Source organism: Arachis ipaensis, chromosome B4 (assembly GCF_059453495.1).
Source record: "Arachis ipaensis isolate K30076 ecotype BB chromosome B4, ASM5945349v1, whole genome shotgun sequence".
NCBI classification, from domain to species: Eukaryota; Viridiplantae; Streptophyta; class Magnoliopsida; order Fabales; family Fabaceae; genus Arachis; species Arachis ipaensis.
In genome coordinates, this window is record NC_142439.1 from 129,504,230 (window position 1) to 129,526,266 (window position 22,037).

Below are 22,037 nucleotides of genomic sequence, written 5' to 3' on the forward strand. Positions count from 1 at the left end.
GATTATGGCTAAGTATAAATGCATATATGCTGTTGAATGAATTGTGAATGTTTGCACTTCCACTATCGGAGATGAGGGTTTCCCTGGGAGGAAGCAGTGGCTAGCCACCACGTGCTACAGGTTGAGACTCGAAGCTCTTTTGACCCTATGTCGTCAGGGTGGCCGGGCACTGTGAAAGCCCCGGATGAGCTCACCCCCATAAATATTCACCAGTGAGGGTGATGGATATGGATCATGATTATGATCAATTTATATTGAGTATAACTTGAGTTGGGGAGACACGACAGAGGGACAGTCCAATGGTTAGCTACCAGGACTTGTCGGGTTGGCTCTATAACCGACAGATGATATCATCAGCCACTAGGGACAGGCATTCATCATATGCATACTATATGAATTGTTTGAGATTGCTTATTTGACTGCATATTACTTGCTAATTGTCTAAATGCCTTATCTGTTCCTAACTATAAATCTCTTGTCTGATATAACTGTGTTTGCTATATTATACTCCTGCTGGTGGTTGGGAGGTCTGAAAGAATTGGAAAGGGAAGTATTAGTTAGACTGAAGGATCTTTAGTCAGTTGCCACTTATGGTTTAGCTTGTTTATAAGCTTTGATATTATCTGGAGGAAGTTCTAGGATTGCCTTTGGCTTTCCTCTATTATTATGTATTATATATGTGGAAGTTGTTACCATGCTGGGGACCTCTGGTTCTCACCCATGCGGATTTTGTAGTTTTCAGATGCAGGACGTGAGGTTTCTCACTGAGACATGCTGGAGACTTCTGGATTAGCGAAGATCCTTTGTTCTCGGGACTCTGTTTTGGTTTATATATTTTTCTTAGATACTTTTATCTCCTTTACATAATACAACTGTGATGACTCATCTTATAGGAGATTTTGGAGAATATGTTTCTGTATTTGTGTCCCTTTGGGTTTCATTATTTTATCATATGTATATATTGCTATGCTCGAACCGGTATTCTTCGCAACCGGATTTTGAGTCTTGATATTCCTGTTTTTGACACTCCTTTGTATATATATAATCTCGCGTTAGCTTATCCCTGTTTGTTACGTTATCGATCGGAGTGTTGCGCTTTCGAGTTACGGTTTTTGTTTACCCCTTTTTCTACAAGGCTCCTAGTTATAATCAATCATTCATACTACTATATGTACTAAATTTTTATTCTAGAGGTCGTAATACCTTGCCATCTCGGAATTATGACTTAAGCATAAGACTCTGTATGGTAGGGTGTTACAATATATATGCATCTAGGGTCTAGAATTAACTACCATAAATATTATTTAAATAATTTAATTCTAATATTAGAATTTAATTAGTTTATTTTTAAAGGAATTTGAACCAACTTTATTAGTTAAATTTATTTAATTTAGATATATAATATTTAATTTTTAAATTTTAAATTTTATTTTTTTTACTATTTATGAGTTTATTATATTAGTAATATATGTGGTAAAAAAATATATGATCAAATATTTCGTTAATTCTAATATTTTTTATACTGACAATGACCTAATTACAAAATCAAAAGCAATGTAAGGACCAATTGAAAGAAAAAAGTACAGGGACCTAAATGCAAAAATTCGTGTGTTATATTATATCGATAAATTTGTGTTGTGTGCAAAACTTTGTGTACTATACATAAAAAATTGTTATGATATATCAATAAGTTTTTATATTTTTTCAATAAAAATTTGTGTGCTGCAAAAAGCGCAAAACAGGAGAAATGATATGTGTGACGTATCCCCGAATGTTTTTTCACCGATTTGCACCAACTTAGTTAAACTTGGTTATAAAGTACTTATACATGCATGCAACAGCACTCTATTATTAAAGTTTTAGTCTGTGTATTAATGTTTTAAATATATTAATAGTAACAACCTATATGATTATTATATTATTACGAAAAAGATAATATTTTAATTTATTTTTAATTCAAATAAACGTAAATTATACAAATTATACTATAATTATATAAAATTATTTATTCTTAAATTAAAAAATCAAATTACTATATCATTATTAATGATTTATTTTCTATTTTTAATGGCACTATAATTGAATGCGTATATTCAAATTAAGGGATGAATATGTTAGCTTATTAAAAAAAAATTAGACTGAATATTGAGAATAAAATAATATTTCAAATTTTTTCATTGTTAAAAATTCTATTACAAGTTTATTTTATTTTGTTACTTTAAGATTTTGTTTTGGTATTTTGGATATGATTTTGTTTTGCTATTCTTTATTATATCATTAATTATTTTTTTTTATTAAAAACATTGTATTTATTGAAGGAACATATATATTAATATATGATTTTGAAAAAGAAAACGCATTAGCTCCGATTTAGGATTAAATATGTTAGTCTATTAAACAAAGTTTTTAACTTGAATTTTTTATAATAAAGTAATATTTCAAATTTTTTCACCATATATATAATAAATCTCTACTAAAATAATTAAGAAGAAATAGCAAGAACAACATTATTTATTTATTTATTAAAGTATTTTTATTTCACTATACATATTATTAGTTCCATACATATAATATATGGATTTTATTCCATTTGTACAGTAATAATAAATATTAATATACCATGTATGGATTTCATTCCATACTTATACAGTATATATTTTACCATGTACTGCATATACAATATGATATAAAAGATCAAACACTAACAATTTGACTTCCATCCAGAACAAGGGTGTTTATGTTCTGGCAAGCATGGTCCATCTTGCTTAATATCCCAATTGTAAGTCCCGGGGTCACATCCAAAATCTCTGTTTTGATCGAATATATCAAACCGATGACAAGCTCCCCGCCAACTGAAAGTGCAAAAAAATAATGTAGTGCCCCCAATAACAAGAGATTGAAAACTAAAGCTATAGCTTTGTTTTGGATGGAGAAGGTGTTCTCCAAGATCATCGTTTTTGGATTTGTAATGAACGGTGAGATCTAAATTGCCAGTTAAAGAATTCGTGATCTGCACAGTTGTTTTTCTATGGGTACTTAATGGTAGCTAGCACAATTAACAAGAACAAGAGAATATTTCTAACAACAATCGACATTATTACTACTCACTTAGAAATTAAAATGTTTCACACAATGGTATATATATTTTTCAACCACCAATAATAGCTAATATATATAGGGGTGAGAGTCAAATAAGATAAGAACGACTATGGAAGGTTACATAAATTCAAATATACACAGGTTTAAACATGTTCAAACTTTTTCATACAGAATTGATATTTTCTATCAATGGCCACGAGTATTTGAAGTAAGAAACCAAGTTGTCTTACTATATAATCTTTGACCTTATCTCCCATAAAAAAAAGAGGTATGTTATATGTATACTAAAATCAGCCATCAAAATTAGTCACTAATATAAAATATATACTGAAATATAAATATATATTAAAAATAAATTAAACTACAGATATATTTATACACAAATATTATATATTAATAATTGATTTTAGTGACTAAATTTAATGTGCAAATAGTATTTTTGTAAAAAAAAAACATTAGTGCATGGATTCTCAATAGCCGCCACTTAATGAAGTTACTCATTGTGTCTTTGGATGAAGGTAGCACATCTTCTATCGTAATTAGTAATTAATGTATGAGTGAATATCCCATCCGGTCCCTGACAATTATTTCGAAAGGATAACGAGGTCCTCCAAAAAAAAAAATATCCAATCCGGCCCCTGATAATTTTTTTTTGGGACTGATTAGCCCTTGTGCCAAAAAAAATAACATTAATTTTTTTTTTGGCACAGGGGCCTCGTTGTCCTTTCAAAGTAATTGTCAGGGGCCGGGTTGGATTTCTTTTTTTTGTCAGGGCCGGGTTGGGGTTTTTTTTTGTCAGGGGCCTCGTTGTCTTTCGAGGCAATTGTCAGGGGCTGATTTGGGTTTTATTCTTAATGTATGGAAAAAGTTTGATAACTTTTTTTAACTATAATTAACCAAAATTTTTTATAATTTACTTCATTTATATAATTTAATAATAGTTTTATTTTTTATTTTGTTCTCCTATCAATCCACTTATCATATTCTTATCAACTCCATTTATTAATAACATTAATTATAATATTATACTTCTTACTATCAGGCATTCTTGTAATCAATACTTAATATTTCTTTTTATAATTTAATTTTTATATTTAAGAATACAATAAAGACTAATAATAATTATAAAAAATGGCGATGATAATTTATATTAAATGAGTTTATTGTAATTGATTTTTTGTTTCCGTTAAGTCATTTATCATCATTAAATAGAGATACAAAACCTGAAAGCTACTCTAATATAATTTTGTTTCTGTTAATTCAATTTTTTTCATTCAAAATTCACAACTCTAATACTATTGCAAACACAATTAGAATAGGCCAAAGAATTTTATAAGAAGTCGTCTTTATTATTGCAAATAGTATGACATTTGAATTCGACCTTAATATGGTATTTATGATAGAAGGTGCTGAAGAATTTGAACAACGGACGGACTTACCTGATGAAGTTGTTGCCAGTCAACTAATTTTCAAGAACATGAAAAACCACACTAGCTTTGATGAGGTATGGTAATAAACTGATTTATCTTTTTTTTTGTGTTTTTATGTGCATTTATAATTATATTGTACTAACTAAGTTCATACACATAATATTCATAAGCTGATATACATAACATCCATCGTTACATACAACTAACATCTAAAAATTAAATTCATGTTTATTAGATATTACATCCATACACATATCATTTTTTAGTTATTGCATAAGTAATTATAAAGTTAACACAGATGTTTTTAAATATTATCATAATTGAATTAAAAAAATATCAAATTCTTCAATTAATTTATTCAATTGATAAATTTACTCATAACATCCATAATTTCATAATAATAACATCCATAATTTTATACTCATAATATTCATAATTTCATACATATGATGTCTATAATTAATAAAGTTTTATAATTAATATTATCAAATTTTAAACTATACGTCTTATTGTATTCTTCAAATTATCTCATATATGCACTAATAGGTTATGATTTTAATTATTTTAATATTTTTATTTAATATTCATATGTATGCTTATTTATTTATTTTAATACGATGAGTTCATAATTATTTTTTAAAATTTATTTTTTAATTTTTGTTTATATTTTAATAGTCTATATGTAAAATATAAGTTGTATAGTAGTTGTTAAAATTTTTTAATTTAACCTCCATAATTTTTGCAGAGAATGATTGTATTTTAATGGGTAATAATGTGAAAAGGGATGTAGGAATTTGATTTGGGAAAAACTGAAATTGATTTTGGAAAGAACATTAATGACTCCAAACACACAACAAAATGGTAAGTGATAAAGAAGATAAGTGATAAGGAGTAGGGGTGGCAAACGGGCCTAAATCCGCCGGGCCGGCCCGCGTAACCTGCTAAAAAAGGCGGGTCGGGCTGGAAAATTGGGACCGCCAAATAGCAAAAGCCCGCTTAACCCGCACCGCTTAAACCGCTGGTTTTGGCGGGGCGGAGCGGGCTTCCCCGCCGGGCTTAGTATTTTTTTAGTAAGGGGTATTTTTACAATTTTTTTACCAAAACCCAACTTCCCCCAACCCAATTTACAAGAGAATGAAGATGAAAATTGAGTGTTTTAGATTATGTTTGTTTTGTTTTAGAGACAATATTGTTAATTATGTTTTGGATTATGTTTATTTTGCTTTGGAAACAATATTTATAATTATGTTTTGGATGAAAACTTGGTTTATAATCATGTTTATTAGATATTTATAATTAAAAAGACTTTAATGTTTGTGAATACAAAAATTATAATTTGTTTATACTTTTAAAAATTATAATAGTTAAAAGTAAAAAACAAAAGAGATTTGTTTATATCTTTATATATATTATTTTAATAGTTAAAAGTAAAAAAAAAAAAAGATATTTGGCGAGCATAGCCCGCCGGCCCGCCAGCCCACCATTAGGCGGGGCGGGTTGGGATTCTGGGACCGCATCACTAGGCGAGGCGGGGCGGGCCAGCCCGCCAATTGGCGGGCTTCTGGCGGGGCGGGGTGGGGCGGGGCGGGCTTCCCCGCTTGCCACCCCTGGCCTAATAAGGAGGTATATATATGTCATTTGCTTATCAAGAGAATGAAAATTTTTATATAATATTTTTATATTGTAATTATTCTTTAGCTATCTAGCATCACTCTTAATGTATACTAGTTGATGCCCCATCTACTTGTTCGGTTTTATTGCATGATATTAAAGATAAATTAATTTGATAATGTAATTAAAATGAGTAAATATGATTAACTGAAATAAAACAGAAATTTTATTTCATACATTTATAAATAATCTAAGAGAAAATACAGCACAATGTATACATATTAGTTAAAGAATAAATAAAAAATTTTTAGTTTATTTAATACACTTTTACCTAAGATTTTTAATAAATCGTATGATTACATTAATCAAATAAAAAATGGCAGAGATAATTTTAAAGTATATACTTGTACAAATACAAAAAAAGATAAATTAAAGCGCAATTGTGATAAAAACAAAAAATTATCACGTTATTGATGAGAGAATTTATGTTAATCTAAAATTTTTTGGTAAAAAGAATTTTTTCGTTGTAAGCATAGTCTATACCAATAATGGATTCTCTATCAAAGTTTAATTTTGTTTGTCACGAGTACAAACCAATAAAAGTAAACGAAAGTATTAGAACTCAAGTCATCTCTCAAAGGAATTGCAGTGAGGTATGCGTATTATCGGTTATGAGGTTCAAGGGGATGGTTTGCGGATAAGAAGACAATAATCTAAATGACAATAAAATAAAAAAAACAACTAAAGATGATAATTACTAAAGAGGCATTTATGGCAAAGATTGAGAATCAAGGTTTTCTATCCTAGTTATTAATCATAACACAATAATTACCAAGAGTTAAGCCTATTACGTTATCTCCATATTGAGAGAAAGTCAAATAGAGCTAGTTAATTCCAATCCATAAGTAGCATCAATGGAAACAAGATTAACTAACAACATAAGTTGGGTATTAATGACTCAAGATTACCAAACTTCTCTTTCTAAGCCAAAAATACTCAAAATCTACTCTAAAACTAAGCCAAGTATTTTGATCACTTGGTGTGCATAAAAAAAGCATATTAAATTACAATAATAATAAACTATAGAACTACCAAATACAAGAAAATAATAATAACAATCTAAACAAACATCAATAAAATGAAATGGAAATTAACAAGAATTTTCATCAACATAAAAAGTAATCAAAATGAGAAATCAAAAAAAAGAATTAAGAAAATTAAAGTAATGGAACAAGAAAAAGTGAAAAAAACTAGATCAAAACAGGAATTAAAACCTAAATCTAAGAGAAATTAACCTAAATCCACCCTAACTCTAGAGAGAAGAGGGAGCTTCTCTCTCTAGAAAATGACCTAAAGCATGATTCTTAAGCTACACTAATTGCTCCCTCCTTGTTCCTTCTTGAATTTGGTTTCAAATACTTCAGAAATGAATTGGATTTGGGATTGGATGAGCTCAGAAATCGCTAGCCATGTTTTCTTTAATGAAGTCACGCGCCGAGTGTCACGTGTATGCGTGGCCTGACGAAACTCTCACTCACGCATATGCGTAGGTCATGCATATGTGTGAGTCATGCATACGCGTGGACATGAATTCCACCAAATCATCATTTTTTCATGAATTCTTCACTTTGCATGCTCTTTCTTCACTTATTGAATCCAATCTTTTCGTCCTAAGTTTGAAATCACAAAACAAACACATCAACGTATCGAGTGGAATTAAAGTGAATTAAATTTAGTAAATTAAGGGCCTAAAAAGTATGTTTTCACTCTTAAGCACAAATTCGGAGAAATTCACAAAATCATGCTATTTCATTGAATAAATGTGAGATAAATTAATAAAATCTACTAAATTCAACACGAAATAAATCCTAAAATTGAGATTTATCAGTTATCATGAACTCAAACAAAACACATGTTATCCAACTAAAAATGATATCTGCATATTATATCCATCAATATATTTAATTGAATTGAATCATTCGTAACATAAAACTGAAAATCAGTAATATCCAAATTCATTCATGAAAACAAAACAAATGTAACAGCGAACACTCCTTATTTAAGACTTGTAACATTACTCAACTTCTCTTCTTCATTAATAACCATGCAATTTTGTTGAATAATATGAGCAATACAATTAATATTAATAATTAAAAAAAAACAAAATAATTATGAATACAAATTTTGTTGTTTAAGGCAATTTTATAATTTTATTTTTTATGTTTATTATATAATTATTATATAGAATTTTCAACTAAATTAATTGATCAATTAGATTAGTTGATCAACTCAGATGATAATTAAAATCTTAATTAGTAATACAAATCTTAAAAGAAAATAAATTTCACACTACTACCACTTTAAAATTTAATAAATATAAATGTTATTTGAAAATAGTAAAGATAACCATCAAAACTATTTTAATATTTTTCAAACATAATATTTTTAAGTTTAATAATACATCACTTTATTAACATAGTGAACATAAGTTATTATATATTTAGTCTTTTTATATAGAGAAAAAAATCTAGCAAATAAACTATCAATTGAACATTATTGACATTAAAAAATTGCATTTGAAGTATAACAATCACAAAGTAGCATATATTGACTTTATGCCCATCAATTCGAACAAAAAGAAAATTTTCAAAAACAATATTCATCCATTATAATTTATTTGTAAAACTCAATGGACAATATTTTAGATTCGGATTCTAAACTATTTGTAAATCTCTTTAAAAAGTAATCAAACTTTATATCTATTGCTCAAACAAATTAAACAAAACATCATATATTTAATTCAACCCCTAAATTTAGAAAAAAAATTAAAAGACTTTGTCTAAAACCTGATAAGTCAATATAAAAATCAAAATGATGAAAACTCAAACTGGTACAACAACATAGAAATTATAAACAGTTTAATGAAAATGAGTCCACTTGAAACGGAGTCCATTAGCCCTTCGTTTGTTGACCTCTGGCAGTAATATAGTAGGTTCAAGAGGCAGGGATACCAAAAGGCTTGGTTTTAAACTTAGTTTGAAAAATTACTTATAAATATAAAATTATATAATTTAAAAAGAACTTGCATACATAAAAATTTAAGAAAAATAAATAATAGCTTCAACAAAGTAAATATGTTTCGAAAATATTTTATGAATAAATTATTTTTTCTTTCTACTTTTGGATAAAGTTCCAATTCTATTAAGAGGAATATAAAGTATGTCGTGTGATTTTTTACTTTTGCTAAGGGAATAAGAAATGACAAGAAACCTCCAGGTCAATATTAAGAAAAAAAAATTTATAACAAATATGAAATTGGAATATTGACATGACAAAAAGAAGCATATTTTATTTTTTAGTGCATTAATACTTTTGGCTAGTATAAAATTTATGCATTTTTAAGGGGAAAAAATTATATCACAATCTAAGGATCTTAAGTAAAGTAACAGATCAAGTAGTAAATATCACTCTGTTTGAAAAAAATGGTGCATGCATAATGAAACAATTATGATGCAAAGAAGAACAAAAGAATAATAATTACCAACTATTTTTTAAAATTTTTGTGTATAAATATCTTAAAAACACCTGCTGAATGAGATTAATATGACCATATCTATATTTACGAAATTGAAATTGTATTTATTTACAAACAACTAAAAAAGGAAATACTAAATCTATAAGCACAATAACTTTCAATATATTCGAGACTGTACTTTATTTTTTATTTTTAGATATTAATACGATAGTGGATATCAATTTTGAAGCTGAGCTACGATTTATCTTTTCAATCATAACATACACCAATTGAATTTTATAGTAATTTATTGACCTAATTTTGATAGATTTAGAGTGAAGGTGAGAGTGGTAATTTTATTTTTGTACCTTTGCAATTTGCATCAAGACAAAACAATTCTTGATCGTAATTGGGTAAAATACAGCATGCGCGACAGAAAGGATAGAGGACCATAAAGTAACAGTTATTGGGGTTGGATAAAAAAATATAATTGAATGAACTAAATGATAATATTTTGACTCATGCAAAGGAATCGTTAAATTACAATTTGAAAATTGTAATTAAGGTAGGCACTCCAAACTCTCAAAGAAGGATCATTATTAACATTCAAACCTTACAATCAAGGAACCAACATTTTGGAATGAAAAAGTCTAGAGGGCCAGCAACTTTATCAAATTCTGGCCAGCATGTAACCAACAAAGAAGAGTGAGCCATTTGATGAAATCTCACACTAATCTCACACCCTTAAAAGCCTCATTGATGGCTATTTGATGGCTATTTGATGGCTATAAATCCCAAAAGTTGCTGGCTCCCTAGCATTCCTCTTTTGGAATAGTGACATATTGTATAAGAATTTATTTTGCGAGACTGAAAAATAGTAAAAAAGAGACCCTAAGAGAAATCAGGAGCTCTCAATACCCGCATAAGTGATATTCTCAAAGAATCTTCTCTTTTTCTCTTTCCTTTTTTTCCTTTCAAGACTACGTGCCTCAACATCACGATGACTGTAAACCCCGTAAAGTTAGCAAATAATTAATCAATAAATTAATTTTTAATAAGAGAAATTAGAAATGTGAATTTTCTAGTTTAATAAAAAAGAGCTAATTAAAATAAGAATTTTGATACCAATTTCAAAAAATTTGACCCAAATTGTACCAAACAGACCAAACTAGACAAATCGGGACCCGTATTGGGTCCAAGGCCCAATTCACACTCCGAGAAAAACATGTTCCTGGGAGGGAGAGCAAGGGAGAAGAGTTCAAAACCCTTGCATTGATTTCAAATCACCATATCTTGCTACTCCGAGTTCCGATCACCGCACCGTTTGCGGCCACGCATTTGCGTCGTCGAGCTCTACAAATCTTGGTGCATAATTTGGTAAGGAACCTTCAATTTTGTTCTCAGCCTCACCTTCCCCAAATTTTCGAAAATTATATAAGTGGGTGTTGAGATTTTGACCCTTTTATGTTATAGGATTCGACTAGCTTGAGGAAAACATTCAATCTTGATTCATTGGTGCTTATGTAAGCTGAGAATCCTAGAACCCTATCTAATTCATTGATTAAGTGTGCTAGGTATTGAAATTTGGGTATGTATATGTGATAAAATGTGTTAGGTGTGTATATATATGAGATATGAAGCAATTGAAAATGTTGGAAACTTAATTGGAAGCTTGGAGTTGGTACTAGTTACTGAATTTTGGTGTTAAAGGCTTACAAGCTTGCCTAATGGGTTGTCTTGGGTTATACGAGGAAATCGACTAAGGTATGATTTTGGTTTCTCGTATTTAATATATAATGTCTCGTGAAAACTTAGGCTAGGTGACTATAGGATTGGTATGAATGCATGAGTATGTTAATTATTTATTACCATTGATGATAATTGTTAATATGGATTGAGCATTTGTTGGTGATTATTGCTTATGATGGAAATGGAATGATAAATGATGGTTTGATAATGATTGGTAAGTCGGTAATAATGGATATGTATAGATGATGGTATGTTGATGATTTGTTGGTATAATTGTAAAGTTTATGTATGGGTGTTTTGTAAAAGTGAGGTATGGTGGGTGATGGAAGGGTGTAGTACTGTGTTAATGTGATATGGTATGTTGTGGTGCTGACTATATGTATAGAATGTTGAAATTGAGTTTGATTTTCAATGAAAATAGAGGTTTGAGGATTTTGTGTAAGTTTGATTTTTGGCCGAATTTCAGTGAGCTATAACTTGGCTTCTAGACCCTCAAATTGTTTCAAACTTATTTCATATGAAATTTGGGTCTGTGAAGTTTACGCCGTTTGAATAACGAATGAAAAATATTTTAAAACCAAAAAGTTATGCGCATCGGAAGTTTGGAGTGCAAAACTAAAAATTCTACAATATTCAGCATTTTTGCCATTCTGCATAGCTTGCGTACGCGATGTGACCAACCCATTCGAGTTTGGCATCTCGCATACGCGAGCAGGGTGCTTGTGTATGCGAGCAGTGGTTTTTGAGGGGTTGCGTACGCGACCACTGCATGCGACACGACCAACCTTTCCGGGTTGGGCCTCTCGTGTACGCGAGCATGGTAAAATGCACGCCCACACGTACGCGTGGCCCATGCGTACACGTGATTCCTGTTTTCAGCAAAAATAAATTTTGTGTTTTAAAATCTAATTTTGAACCTCTAAAACTCTATTTTTATTCTTTCAGTCTTAAATCTTAATAGCATGCCTAGTAATGAGATGAAGCTAGGAAAAGGTGGTAACTTGGGGGTGAAATAAGGTTAAAAAATGATGAATTATGTATGAAAAGTATAAAGAAGTGAAGTATATGTGATGCCATGGCTATAAAGAATGACTATGCAATGATTATGATGTTTATGTGGCTTATGCACTCAATTTATCTGAGATACGATTTTCTCTGGGTAAAGTACCATGGTTTGCCACCGCGTGTTCCAGGTCGAGATTTGATACTCTATTGACTCTACGTCGTAAGGGTGACCGCACACGTATAAATTTCCAGGAAGGATACCCCCAATGAGTAAATTTTATATATGAGAAAAAGCTATGCATAGACTCTTGGGGATGCGTGACGGAGGACAGTTTAAGGTTTAGCAACCGGATTTGTCGGGTTGGCTTGATAACCGACAGATGAGACTCATCAGCCATAAGACAAGCATGCATCATATGTATATTGTTTGAATTGCTTGTTTGTGTATTATTTGGGAATGCCTGATGAGTATATTATGTATATAACTCTCCTGAGGAGTATATTATTTGTGTATTCTTTGGGACATTATTTTGTGTACTATTTATATTATGTATAGAACTCTCCTAATGACTTGTTTTATTTTGTACCTCTTAGAGGAGTATGGAAAACTAGGGTGTCTTTTGTATACTTTGGGCTATAGGTTTGATATGTATGTATGTATGTATGTATGTATGTATGTATGTATGTATGTATGTATGTATGTATGTAAATATTCTCAGGCCAGCCTTAGTTTCGCAGGCTGAGTTAAGAGCTTGTTATTTTGTACTCTTGACCCTCTATTCTCGTTTTCTGTATGTATATGTTATGAACCTTAGCTTTCATTGTACGCAAGTAATCCTTCTCTTGGAGCGTTGCGCTTTTAATTTCGTGATTCTGTTTTACCTATTCTTTAAGGCTCCTAGTATATTATGTTCTTTGAATTATTATACGTATATATTTTATTCTAGATGTCGTAATACCACACCACATCTGTTTTACGACTTAAGCATAAAGCTCTGTATGGTAGGGTGTTACATTATGGTATCAGAGCAGTTCGTTCCTGTAAAGCCTGAGGGACGGACTGACTATGCTTCTGTGCATTCTCTCTGTGTGTGTCTATGTACTATTAGGATATCTAATTGATATATATGGCATAAACGTTCATGAGCATGCATTTGGGACTTTGAAGCACTAGACTTGCGATATTGAAACTAATCAACTTGATATCACTTGTTTGGTGCGTATAGGAACTAGATGTCGACTCGCGAACGCGGTCGCGGGCGAGGAAGAGGTAGATTAGGCAATGCAAACTCTGAATCGATAGGAAACAACCCTGTAGACTTCATGGTTGCCTTGGGAAACATGGCTGTGGCCATGCAGGTGACAGCCGAGGCATTGTGAAATCAGATGAACAATGGAAATAATGGGAATAACGGTGAAGAAGGTCCCATGACGCTCGCCTCTTTTCTGAAGGTGAACCCTCCGACCTTCAAGGGGACCTCAAATCCTACTGAAGCGGATAACTGGCTTCATGGAACGGGCGCTGTACGCTCAGCAGGTTTCTGAGGAACAGTGGGTCGAGTTCAGAACCTATCAATTACAAAGTGAGGCCCAGTATTGGTGGTAGGGAACACGACGTATCCTTTAACCAGATGATGCTGTGATATCGTGGAAAGTGTTCCAAATAGAGTTATATAGAAAGTACTTTCCCAGTTTAGTTAGGAATGCCAAGGAGCTTAAGCTGCTGCAATTGAAATAAGGCCAGATGATTGTTATTGAGTATACTAACAAGTTCGAAGAACTGTGCCGGTTTTCCCGCATTTGTCAAGGGGCTCCAGAGGATTTTCCTAAAAGGAAGTGCATAAAATATGAGAGAGTGATATTCTAAGTTCCATCGGATTGATAGAAATTAGAGTATTCTCTGAATTTGTGAACAAAAGCCGGGTGGCTGAGGAGTGTCTGAGGAAGGCAGTAGTGGAGAGAGGAAGTCAGAGGATGCCTTTTTAGAGGGCTCAAGGAAGGAACTTTGCACCGAGGGACAGGAATTTCAAGCGTGGAGGTTTTATTCCACAGCATACTCAGGGTCAGAATAAATCAGGAGGCTGACTAACAATGCCAATCAAGGAAGAAGGTATAGAAAGCAACCACAAAGTGATCTAAGTTGTCAAAGGTGCGGGAAGTATCATCCTGGAGTCTCGTGCAGACTAGGATCAGGGGTATGCTATTTTTGTGGACAACCCGGGCACTTAGCCTAGAATTTCCTAGAGAAGAAGAAGTATGAGACCGGCAGAGTGCAGCAACTAGGAAGAGTGTTCACTACTTCTGCAGTAGGTGCTGAGGGATCCAAGACACTAATCAGAGGTAACTAAGAAGTAGCTGGTAAATCGTTAACTTCTTTGTTTGATTCGGGAGCGACACATTCATTTATAGCATTTGAAAAGGCTAGTGAACTAGGATTGAGGATTGTGGTCTTGGGTTATGATCTGAAGGTGCATAATGCCACTTCTGAGGCCGTTGTGACTAGGTTAGGATGTCCACAAGTATCATTTCGTGTTAAACAACGTGATTTTATTCATGATTTGATCTGTCTACTGATGACTGGTCTTGATCTCATCTTGGGATTGGATTGGTTGTCTAAGAACCATGATTTGCTAAACTGTTCTGAAAGTACGTTGCATTTTATGTTAGAAAGGTCGGAAGAGCCAGTTGTGGCTAAAGATTATTATCTGAGCTCTGTAATTGTGAACTACAGTGGGTGTGAATGCAAGGGTATGTTCTATTGGTGGCAAATGTGTCGGGTGAGGAACAAAGCTTAGAGCAAATTCCGGTTGTATGTGAATTTCCTTAAGTGTTTCCGGATGACATTCCTAAATTCCTTCCTGCTTGAGAAATCGAGTTTGCGATTAAGTTGGTACCTGGAGCCGGGCCAATCTCAATTGCTCCTTATCAAATTTTACCACTGGAATTAACTGAACTTAAATCTCATTATGAAGAACTAATGAGTAAGAGTTTCATCCAGGTGAGTGTTTCTCCGTGGGGAGCACCAGTGTTACTGGTAAAGAAGAAAGATGGGAGCATGTGCTTATTTGTTGACTATCGGCAGCTGAACAAGGTTACGTTGAAGAATAAGTATCCGTTACTAAGGATCGACGATCTAATGGACCAACTACAGGGAGCCACAGTATTTTCTAAGATTAACTTGCGATCCGGTTATCATCAAATAAGGGTGAGGGATGAAGACATCCCTAAGACTGCTTTTAGAACTCGTTATGGTCATTACAAGTATACTGTAATGTCTTTTGGGTTGACAAACACTCCTGCCGTATTCATGGACTACATGAACCGAATCTTCCGTCTATTTCTGGATAAGTTTGTAGTCATCTTCATTGATGACATACTGATTTATTCTAAGAATAATGAAGAGCATTCAGATCACTTACGAACTGTGCTACAAATCTTGAAGGAAAGAAATTATATGCTAAGTTATCTAAATGCGAATTCTGGAAGAGCGAGGTTAAGTTTCTTGGCCATGTGGTAAGTCAACAAGGGATTGCTGTGGATTCTGCTAAGGTTGAGGCGGTAATGGACTGGGGGTGACCAACTTCTGTGACAGAGATTAGGAGTTTTCTCGATTTGGCGGGTTATTATTGAAGGTTTATCAAAGGGTTCTCACAACTCACTTTGCCTTTGACCAAGCTGACTAGGAAGGATACGTCATATGTCTAAACTTCTGAGTGCGAGGAAAGTTTTCAAGCATTTAAGCAAAAATTGACCACTGAACTTGTATTGGTATTTGATGCACCACTATTTCGTGGTACATCTTGTGCTTAATTGAGTGGATTTTATCCACTATTCTCACACTTATTCATAGAATTCACATGTTTTACATTTTCCTTCCTAATTTTGTGCTATGATTGAAAACATGCTTCTTTGGCCTTAAATTTACAATTTTAATCTCCTCTTATTACCATTCGATGCCGTGATATGTTTGTTAAATGTTTTCAGGGTTTATAGGGCAGGAATGGCTTAGAGGATGGAAAGGAAGCATGCAAAAGTGGAAGGAATAAAAGAAATTGAAGGAATTGCTAAGCTGTCAAGCCTGACCTCTTCGTACTAAACCGATCATAACATGAGCTACAGCAGTCTGAATGAGGCGGTTCTAGTTGCGTTGGAAAGCTAACATCTGGGGCTTCAAAATGATATGCAATTTGACATAGTTGCTATGTTGTTAGGCAACGCGCACGCGTGGATCACGCATACGCGTGACACGCGCAGAAGACCATCGACGCGTACATGTGATGTACGCGTACGCGTGACATGCGCCACGTGTAGAAATTACAGAAAACACTGGGGGCAATTTTGGGCTAGTTTTTGACCCAATTCTAAGCCCGAAAACACATATTAGAAGCTGCAGAGTGGGAGAATCAATTGATACAACATTCATTTACATAATTTTAGGTTTAGATGTAGTTCTCTAGAGAGAGAGGCTCTCTCCTCTCTCTAGGTTTTAGATTTTTAGGCTTATTTCTTCTCAATTTCAGAATTCTACCTTGCTTAAATTTAGGTTTCTTCTACTTTAATTGTTCTAGTACTTTGGTTTACTTATTTCTCTTGTTGATTTGTTTATTTCTCTAATTTGGTTTATGAAATCCATGTTAGATTCAATTCCCTATTAATGCAAGTTGAGGTATTTCATATTTATTGCTTCTTCTATTATTTGTGAGTCATTGATGTTTGCAATTGGTTGTTTGGATTTAATATTCCTTGCTACTTTTCTATGCTTTTATGTTATGCCTCCCAAATGTTTGAGAAAATGCTTGGTTGGATTTTAGTGTAGATTTCTCTCCTTTTGGCTTTGGTTGAGTAATTGGAGACTCTTGAGTTATCAAACTCCTTGTTGATTGATAATTGAAAGTTGCTAGTTGATTTGAATCCCTCTAAAGCTAGTCTTTCCTTAGGAGTTGACTAGGACTTGAGGAATCAAATTAATTCATCCACTTGACTTTCCTCAGTAGTTAGAGGTTAACTAAGTGGGAGCAACGGACAATTCTCATCACAATTGATAAGGATAACTAGGATAGGACTTCTAGTTCTCATACCTTGCCAAGAGCCTTTCTTAGCTATTAGTTTACTTTCTTGCCATTTACTTTCCTTGTTCCTTATTTCAAAAACCCAAAAAGATACAATCTCATAACCAATTATAAGTAACATACTTCCCTGCAATTCCTTGAGAGACGACCCGAGGTTTAATACTTCGGTTAATTTTATTGGGTCTGCTTAAGTGAAAAACAAATTAAATTTGATTGAGGATTAATTGTCGGTTTAGATCTATACTCACAACATGGTTATTTGGTGAAATTTTTTACCAACGATTTTTTTCGAATCAATTTTTGGCGCCGTTGCCGGAAAATTGCAAACATGTGCCTTATTATTGGTTATTGCAAATATTGTGAATAATTTTGCTTTTTTGTTTCTTTGTTAGTTGTTTCTAGTTTTAGGAGTTTAGTTTCATTATTCCTTATTAGTTTTTGTTTTAGTTTTCTCTTGATACTATGAATTCTTACCCCTTTGGCTATGAGTTTGGTTCAAATTATGTTGTAGGGAATGGAAGCTATAATGAGAACATGCATCAAGGTTGGGACAATCAAAGATGGGAGAAGCCACAAGGATTTAATCAACCCTTTCGACAACAACCTCCTCCAATGTGCCATGAGCAACAACAATTCTACGATGCATCCCAAGACAATGGTTATGGTGGACCTTTTCGTGATAATGAACCTCCACCAAATTACTATGGTCAAGAGCCATTCCAGGGTGCGTACCAAGATGATGGATATGGTGGATCCCTTGTAGTTACCAACAAGCTCCACCATATGCTTATGAACCACCTCCTCAACATAGCTTTGAGCCACCATACTCACAAGCCCCTTTCCACCATTCACCTCCATATGACCCTAACCCTTATCTACCACACCAACCACCATACGAACCATATGAACCTTACCCAGAACTACCATCTTAATATTCACCATCTCCATATTCTTATCGAGAAGAACCACCTTCCCATTATGAGCCCTTTCTCCCAACAAATGAACCCTCCTATCCACCCCAAGCTCCCATAGATGATACCTTTAGTGTTATTCGCCAAGGGCAACAGGAGCTTCAAACCATACTTATCTCTGCTTTCACCGGTCTCACCTCTACTTTCCAAGCTTTTATATCTCGTATGGATCCATCCTTTACCCACAACACTCAACCCTCAAGCTCTGGTGCATCAATCCTAGAGCAACATGATCCCGATTATGCTATTGACATGGAACAAGAGAGAAGGGATCGTCTTAGGGACGTCATGGATCGGGTTCACGCATACATAATTCAAGAGAAGCAAGAGGGGGCCCAAAAGGTGGAGGTAGGAGAGACCCTTGAAGAAAGTTATCAACAGGTGGAAGTCATCAAGGAGGAGCTGGATTTTGTATTAGAGCAAGCGGAGAAAGCCAAAATTATTGAAGAAGAGGAAGTGGTTGAAGACTTAGGAGATGCGGAACCTCCATGGGAACATCCAGTCATAGAACCTCCCTCCAAGAAGCTTGAAATTGATGTTGAGGAGGTGTACAACCTCCAAAGCATATTATAGTTGGAGAACTTGAAGAGGTTGATCAAGAGATGGATTCAAGAATCAATGAATTTCTATCCACAATTGAATCCTCCCCTATTGAACTTGAAGACGCGGTTAATGCTAAAGAAGCTCGCAAAGAGGTGGAAGTTGTCAAGGAAAAGCACCAGGAAGTGGAGCTTGCAAGATCATTAGAAACACCTCTCCCAAAGCCATTACCATCTAATACAACATTCAAGTGAGTAAAATTCTTATCCTTAACCTTCACTTTCCCACTTGAATATGGGTTACTTGAGACGGATGGTCAACTTAGAGCTCTTTGTGGCTTTAAGAGTAAGATGGAGATGGGTAGTGGTTAGAGTTGTCAGGCAAGGTTCACTACGATTGCATGCTCAAAGTTGAAGTGCAAGGATTGGTATCGAGCTCGATTGAATGGGTCTAGGAAACTGTTTGGATGCCTTAGTGAGAATTCGGATTGCTTGCCACCCGGTTGGAACAATGATAATCCACTTAGAGACGGGTGTAGGAATAAGATTTGGGACCTCGGCATACAAGAGGATCAATTATGGGAGCTCAAAGCTTGTGAAGAACTCCATCAAGGCTTGGTAAATTCACTTGGAGATATTGGAGCCTATTGGAAGTCCAAGCATTGGTGGAAGTTTCAAGACGAGTGGTGCACAAATTATGAATCACACTTTTCACAACTCGTACCACTGACCAGCAAGTGCACTGGGTCGTCCAAGTAATACCTCACGTGAGTAAGGGTCGAATCCCACGGAGATTGTTGGTTTGAAGCAATATATGGTTATCTTGTAAATCTTAGTCAGGAAGTCAATTATGTTTATCAGTTGAATTGCGAATAAACAAGAGAGCATGGATTAAAGGTTACTTGTTATGCAGTAATGGAGAATATGTTGGAGTTTTGGAGATGCTTTGTCTTCTGAATCTCTGCTTTCCTCTGTCTTCTTGTTCACGCACGCACGTCCTCCTATGGCAAGCTGTATGTAGGGATTCACCGTCGTCAATGGCTACATCCCATCCTCTCAGTGAAGAATATGCTCACATGCTCTGTCACAGCACGACTAATCATCTGTCGGTTCTCGATCATACTGGAATAGGATTCTTCGTCCTTTTGCGTCTGTCACTAACGCCCAGCACTCGCAAGTTTGAAGCTCGTCACAGTCATTCGATCATTGAATCCTACTCGGAATACCACAGACAAGGTTTAGACTTTCCGGATTCTCATGAATGCCGCCATCAATTCTAGCTTATACCACGAAGATTCTAATTAAGAGATCTAAGAGATACTCATTCAATCGGATATAGAACGGAGGTGGTTGTCAGGCACACGTTCATGGGTTGAGGAAGGTGATGAGTGTCACAGATCATCACCTCCATCACAGTTAAGCGCGAATGAATATCTTAGATAGGAACAAGCGTGTTTGAATGGAAAACAGAAATACTTGCATTAATTCATCGAGACACAACAGAGCTCCTCACCCCCAACAATGGAGTTTAGAGACTCATGCCGTCAAAGAATACAAAGTTTTGATCTAAAAATGTCATGAGATGTAAAATAAGTCTCTAAAAGTTGTTTAAATACTAAACTAGTAGCCTAGGTTTACAGAAAATGAGTAAACTCTGATAGATGGTGCAGAGATCCACTTCTAGGGCCCACTTGGTGTGTGCTGGGGCTGAGACTTAAGCAATTCACGTGCATAAGGCTCTTTTGGGCGTTCAACGCCAGGTTTGGGTCCATTTCTGGCGTTGAACTCCAACTTTTGATCCTTTTCTGGCGCTGGACGCCAGAATTGGGCAGAGAACTGGCGTTGAACGCCAGTTTACGTCATCTATCCTCGTGCAAAGTATGAACTATTATATATTGCTGGAAAGCCCTGGATGTCTACTTTCCAACGCAATTGGAAGCGCGCCATTTCGAGTTCTGTAGCTCCAGAAAATCCACTTTGAGTGCAGGGAGATCAGAATCCAACAGCATCAGCAGTCCTTTTTCAGCCTGAATCAGATTTTTGCTCAGCTCCCTCAATTTCAGCCAGAAAAATACCTGAAATTACAGAAAAACACACAACTCATAGTAAAGTCCAGAAATATGAATTTTTCCTAAAAACTAATAGAATTAAACTAAAAACTAACTAAAATATCCTAAAAACTATATGAAATTAACCCCAAAAAGCGTATAAAATATCCGCTCATCACAACACCAAACTTAAACTGTTGCTTGTCCTCAAGCAACTAGACAAATAAAACAGAAGACTAATAGGTTGAGAAGCAATAATATCTCAGAGTTTTTTGCATGAATCTCAGATTCTAATTAGATGAGCGGGGCTAGTAGCTTTTTGCTTCCGAACAGTTTTGGCATCTCACTTTATCCATTGAAGCTTAGAGTGATTGGCATCTATAGGAACTTAGAATTCAGATAGTGTTATTGAGTATCCTATTTCAGTATGATGATTCTTAAACACAGCTCTTTTTTATGAGTCTTGGCCGTGGCCCTAAGCACTTTGTTTTCCAGTATTACCACCGGATACATAAATGCCACAGACACATAATTGGGTGAACCTTTTAGATTGTGACTCAGCTTTGCTAAAGTTCCCAATTAGAGGTGTCCAGAGTTCTTAAGCACACTCTTCTTTTTGCTTTGGACCTCGACTTTAACCGCTCAGTCTCAAGTTTTCACTTGACACCTTCACGCCACAAGCACATGGTTAGGGACAGCTTGGTTTAGCCGCTTAGGCCAGGATTTTATTCCCTTAGGCCCTCCTATCCACTGATGCTCAAAGCCTTGGGATCCCTTTTTTTTTGTTACCCTTGCCTTTTGGTTTTAAGGGATATTTGGCTTTTTGCTCTTGCCTTTTGGTTTTAAGAGCTTTGGCTTTTTCTGCTTGCTTTCTCTTTTTCTTTCTCTATATTTTTTTTTCTGCAAGCTTTGTTCTTTGTTGCTTTTTCTTGCTTCAAGAATCATTTTTATGATTTTTCAGATTATCAATAACATGTCTCATGTTCACCATTCTTTCAAGAG